A 6000-nucleotide genomic window follows, 5' to 3' on the forward strand; every position below is an offset into this window, starting at 1 on the left:
TTCTCTGCGGCGTCCCACGTATTGGCTGGCGTTTTCCATAGCGTTTCTAGCTCCTCTTTCAGCAGCCCCAGATACAGATTGATGTCATTCCCTGGTTGTTTCGGCCCTTCAATTAGCATACTCATGTGAATGTACTTCCTCTTCATGCACAACCAGGGGGGAAGGTTGTACATCCACACAAACACAGGCCACGTGCTATGTGTGCTTCTCTGGCTGCCAAACGGATTGACTCCATCGATGCTCGCGCCCAGCACGATGTTCCTTGGATCCTTCCCAAATTCTGGGTATTCGAAGTTCAACGCTTGCCACTGGCTCGCATCCTTAGGGTGACTCAGCATCTTGTCTTTTTTATTTATCTCCGGATCATTTCCCTCATCTTCCCGCTTCTTCTCCTCCCTATCCGCGTGCCAACGCAGGAGCTTTGCTACCTTAGGGTCCACGAAATACCGCTGCAGACGAGGAGTGATCGGAAAGTACCACACCGATTTTTGAGGAGCTTTCTTCCTCTTCTTGTATCGAGTGACGCCGCACACCGGATATATGGTAGACTCCGCGTGCTCGTCCTGATAAATGATGCAATTGTTCATGCACACATGGTATTTCACGTGCGGTAAATCTAGAGGACACACGATTTTCTTCACCTCCTCGAAACTGGTCGGGCACTTGTTCCCCTTGGGAAGACGTTCGTGCCAGAATGACATGTTCTCGTTGAAGCATGCGTTGGTCATTTTGTGTTTTACCTTCATCTCCAGAGCCATGAGCGTTACTTTCAAGCGGGTATCCTCGGGCCTGCATCCTTCATACAATGGAGTAACCGCGTCTATCTCCAGTTGATCCAGCTTGGCTTTCTCTCGGGCGGCAGCTCTTGCGTTATCCGTCTGCTTGAGAAGCAGCTCTTGAATATGAGGGTCCTGCACCCAGCCTCCATTGTTGTCTGCTCCGGCATCTTCATCTTCATGATCATGCCCTTTGTCTTGATCTTCCTCATCATCATGTACGACATCTTCTACATGATGACTGTGTATAGCATCACCGTCGTGATCATGTCCTGGAGATTCTTCGTCTTCTCGCCCGCCCTCACCGCGGTGGTACTTGTCTTGTTGCCCTTCCTCATTTCTTGCCCGGCCCCCATGGACGACTTCATAGTTATCTTCATCACCTTGCCACCGATATCCATCCATGAAACCATGCAAGAGCAGGTGGTCCCGCACCTGCCCGGAATCCGGGTCCACAATAAGGCTCTTCAGCTTGCATCTTCGACACGGACATCTTATCTCCATCTTGTTCTTTTGAAGCATCTCGGCCTTCGCGGAGCTCAAAAACCTATTCATGATGCCTTCGGTCATCGTGCGGACCATGGTCGCCTGCGGGGTAGAGCAAAACAATATTTTAGAACCAAGAATTTTTTTGGCATGACCTTCCCTAAAAATAGAACCAAAAAGAATGCATAGTGCCAAAATTCTCTCTGAAACGGAAATGAATCAACATTCCGGCAAAATATTGGCAACTATCGCATTTCAAATACCGGTACCTGCAAACACAAACATATATGCAACATCACAAACACATGCAACACCACAAAGATACATAGATCTAGCTAGGCCACAAAAAGTGCATGTGCACGTTGTTGGAGCGAGCTAGGGAGAAAAAAGTAGATCTACATCATGGAGATAGCTTTCCCCTTACTTACCTATCAAAAAAAGGTAATTTCACCACTTAATTTTGATGAATCTATGGTGGAAATGAGGTGAGGAGGAGGAGGCAGCCGAAAGCTTGGAGAAGGAGGTGGAGGGAATGAAGTGGGGAAAGTGAGTGGGTAGGTGTGGGGCTGTCCAAAATATCTTGTTGGGGTCCCAGGTTACTAATGGCGCACCACCTGCAAATGCGCCATTAGTAACCCTGGTTACTAATGGCGCACCTGCAGGTGGTGCGCCATTAGTAGTTTTGCAGAAAAGTAAAAAATATATATATATATATAATAATGGCACACTTTTACAGGGTGCGCCATTAGTAGTTTAAACTAGTAATGGCGCACTGTGAGGCGGTGCGCCATTAGTAGTTTTGCAAAAATAAAAGAATAAAAAAAATTCAGTACTGGCGCACTCCATGTCTGGTGCGCCATTACTAGTTAGAACTAGTAATGGCGCACTTCGGTAGGATGCGCCATTAGTATGTATGTAAAAATGAAAAAAAATTATCACTAGTGGCGCACCTGTTTTCTGGTGCGCCATTAGTGTCTTCCACACTAATGGCGCATCACCAACTGGTGCGCCATTAGTATATAGTAGTGGCGCACTACTTCCGTGGTGCGCCATTAGTGTCAATCCTATCTATAGCCCTTTTCCTAGTAGTCTCTCTCTCTCTTTCTCTCTCTCGTGTTCTTGAGATGTCACGATCTTGATGTATCGTGAGCTTTGTTAATATAGTCGGATCATATGGTGTTTTCCCCTCTCTATCTTGTTATGATGAATTGAGTTTTTCCTTTTAAGATTTCGTTGTTATTGCTACCTCTTGAGCATGCGTTGGTTTTCCCTTGAAGAGAAAAGGGTGATGCAACAAAGTAGCGTAAGTATTTCCCTCAGTTTTTGAGAACCAAGGCATCAATCCAGTAGGAGACTACACACAAGTCGCCTAGTACCTGCACAAACAATTATGAACCTTGCAACCAACGTGATAAAGGGGTTGTCAATCCCTTCACGGCCACTTGCAAAAGTGAGATCTCATAAAGATGATAAGATCAATATTTTTGGTATTTTTGTTGTATAGATTGGAAAGTAAAGATTGCAAATAAATAGTAAACTAGAATTATAGATCGAAAACTTATATGATGTAAAGTAGACTCGGGGGCCATAGGTTTCACTACTGGCTTCTCTCAAGATAGCATATATTACGGTGGGTGAACAAATTACTGCCAAGCAATTGATAGAAAAGCGCATAGTTATGAGAATATCTAGGCATGATCATAAACATAGGCATCACGTCCGTGTCAACTAGACCGAAATGATTCTGCATCTACTACTATTACTCCACACATCAACCGCTATCCAGCATGCATATAGAGTATTAAGTTCATAAGAACAGAGTAACGCATTAGGCAAGATGACATGATGTAGAGGGATAAACTCAAGCAATATGATATAAACCCCATCTTTTTATCCTCGATGGCAACAATACAATACGTGCCTTGCTGCCCTACTGTCACTGGGAAAGGACACCGCAAGATTGAACCCAAAGCTAAGAACTTCTCCCATTGCAAGAAAGGTCAATCTAGTAGGCCAAACCAAACTGATAATTTGAAGAGAATTGCAAAGATATCAAATCATGCATATAAGAATTCAGAGAATAATCAAATATTAACCCACAATTCATCAGATCTCGGCAAACACACCGCAAAAAGTATTACATCGAATAGATCTCCAAGAACATCGAGGAGAACTTTGTATTGAGAACCAAAGAGAGAGAAGAAGCCATCTAGCTAATAACTATGGACCCGAAGGTCTGTGGTAAACTACTCACACATCATCGGAGAGGCTATGGTGTTGATGTAGAAGCCCTCCGTGATCGAATCCCCCTCCGGCAGATCACCGGAAAAGGTCCCCAGATGGGATCTCACGAGTACAGAAGGTTGCAGCGGTGGAAAAGTGGTTTTGTGGCTCTCCTGGATGTTTTCAGGATATAAGAGTATATATAGGTGAAAGAAGTAGGTCGGTGGAGCTCCATGGGGCCCGCGAAGGTGGGGCGTGCCTCCCTACCTCGTGGCCGCCTCGTTGCTTCCTTGACCTCCACTCCAAGTCTCCTCGATTGCGTTTGTTCCAAAAAAAGATCCTCACGAAGGTTTCGTTCCGTTTGGATTTCGTTTGATATTCCTTTTCTGTGAAACACGAAAATAGGCAAAAAAGCAGCAATTTGCACTGGGCCTTTGGTTAACAGGTTAGTCCCAAAAATAATATAACAGTGCATATTAAAGCCCATTAAACATCCAAAACAGATAATATAATAGCATGGAACAATCAAAAATTATATATACGTTGGAGATGTATCAGTTATCGGATTGAATACTTTTATGGATTTGAGAGCACTTGATATATGTCTTGCATATGAATACTCATGGTGACAATGGGGTATCATATTGATTCACTTGATATGTGTTTTGGCACTCAACTTGCGGATTCCCGCGGTGACATTGGGGTAATCTATGCATAGGGGCTTATGCACGTTCTCGCCTTTTGTTTCTCCGGTAGAAATCTTGGGGCACTCTTTGAAGTTCTTTGTGTTGGATTGAGTATTATGAATCTGAAATTATTTGGTGTTATTTTAGTACGAACTCTTGGATAGATCGATCGGAAAGAATAGCTTCGAGGTGGTTTCGTACCCGACAAATAATTTTTTTCTTATGTTCTCCACTAGATAGGAACTTTGGAGTGATTCTTCATCGCACTTTGAGGGGTGGTTATATGATCTAGTTATATTAGCATTGTTGGGAGATTGCACTAGCGAAAGTACGGACCCTAGGCCTCATTTTCAAGCATTTCAATACCATTTTTGTGCCCGTTTACTATTTTCTACCTTGCTGTTTTTATTTATTCAGATTATAAAAATATATTTCTACCATCCATATTACAGTTTTATCACCATCTCTTCGCCGAACTAGTGCACCTATACAATTTGCCATTGTATTAGGTGTGTTGGGGACACAAGAGATTTCTTGTATTTGGTTGCAGGGTTGTTTGAGAGAGACCATCTTTATCCTACGCCTCCCACAGATTGATAAATCTTAGGTCATCCACTTGAGGGAAAATTGCTACTGTCCTACAAAACTCTGCGCTTGGAGGCCCAACATGAGTCTATGATACGTCTCCAACGTATCTATAATTTTTGATTGTTCCATGCTATTATATTATCTATTTTGGATGTTTAATGGGCTTTAATATGCTCTTTTATATTATTTTTGGGACTAACCTATTAAGCGAAGGCCCAGTGCCAGTTTCTGTTTTTTTTGCCTATTTTAGTGTTTTGCAGAAAAGGAATATCAAACGGAATCCAAATGGAACGAAACCTTCGCGAGGTACTTTCTTGGAACAAACGCAAACCAGGAGACTTGGAGTGCAAGTCTGGAACTCTGTGAGGCGTCCATGAGATAGGAGGGCGCGCCCAGGGGGGTAGGCATGACCCCACCCTTGTGGGCCCCACGAAGCTCCACCGACGTGCTTCTTTCGCCTATATATACTCTTATACCCTAAAAACATCAGGGGAGCCACGAAACCACTTTTCCACCACCGCAACCTTCTGTACCCGTGAGATTCCATCTGGGGCCTTTTCCGGCGATCTGCCGGAGGGGGATTCGATCACGGAGGGCTTCTACATCAACACCATTGCCTCTCCGATGATGTGTGAGTAGTTTACCACAGACCTTTGGGTCCATAGTTATTAGCTAGATGTTCTTGGAGATCTATTCGATGTAATACTTTTTGTGGTGTGTTTGTCGAGATCCGGTGATTTGTGGATTTATGATCAAGTTTATCTATGAATAATATTTGTTTCTTCTCTAAATTCTCATATGCATGATTTGATATCTTTGCAAGTCTCTTTGAATTATCAGTTTAGTTTGGCCTACTAGATTGATCTTTCTTGCAATGGGAGAAGTGCTTAGCTTTGGGTTCAATCTTGTGGTGTCCTTTCCCAGTGATAGTAGGGGCAACAAGGCACGTATTGTATTGTTGCCATCGAGGATAAAAATATGGGGTTTATATCATATTGCTTGAGTTTATCCCTCTACATCATGTCATCTTGCCTAAAGCATTACTCTGTTCTTATGAACTTAATACTCTAGATGCATGCTGGATAGCGGTCGATGTGTGGAGTAATAGTAGTACATGCAGAATCGTTTCGGTCTACTTAACACAGACGTGATGCCTATATTTCATAATCATTGCCTAGATATTCTCATAACTACGTGCTCATGTATCAATTGCTCGACAGTAATTTGTTCACCCACCATAA

The sequence above is a fragment of the Triticum aestivum genome, chromosome 2A (assembly GCF_018294505.1).
Source record: "Triticum aestivum cultivar Chinese Spring chromosome 2A, IWGSC CS RefSeq v2.1, whole genome shotgun sequence".
NCBI lineage: Eukaryota > Viridiplantae > Streptophyta > Magnoliopsida > Poales > Poaceae > Triticum > Triticum aestivum.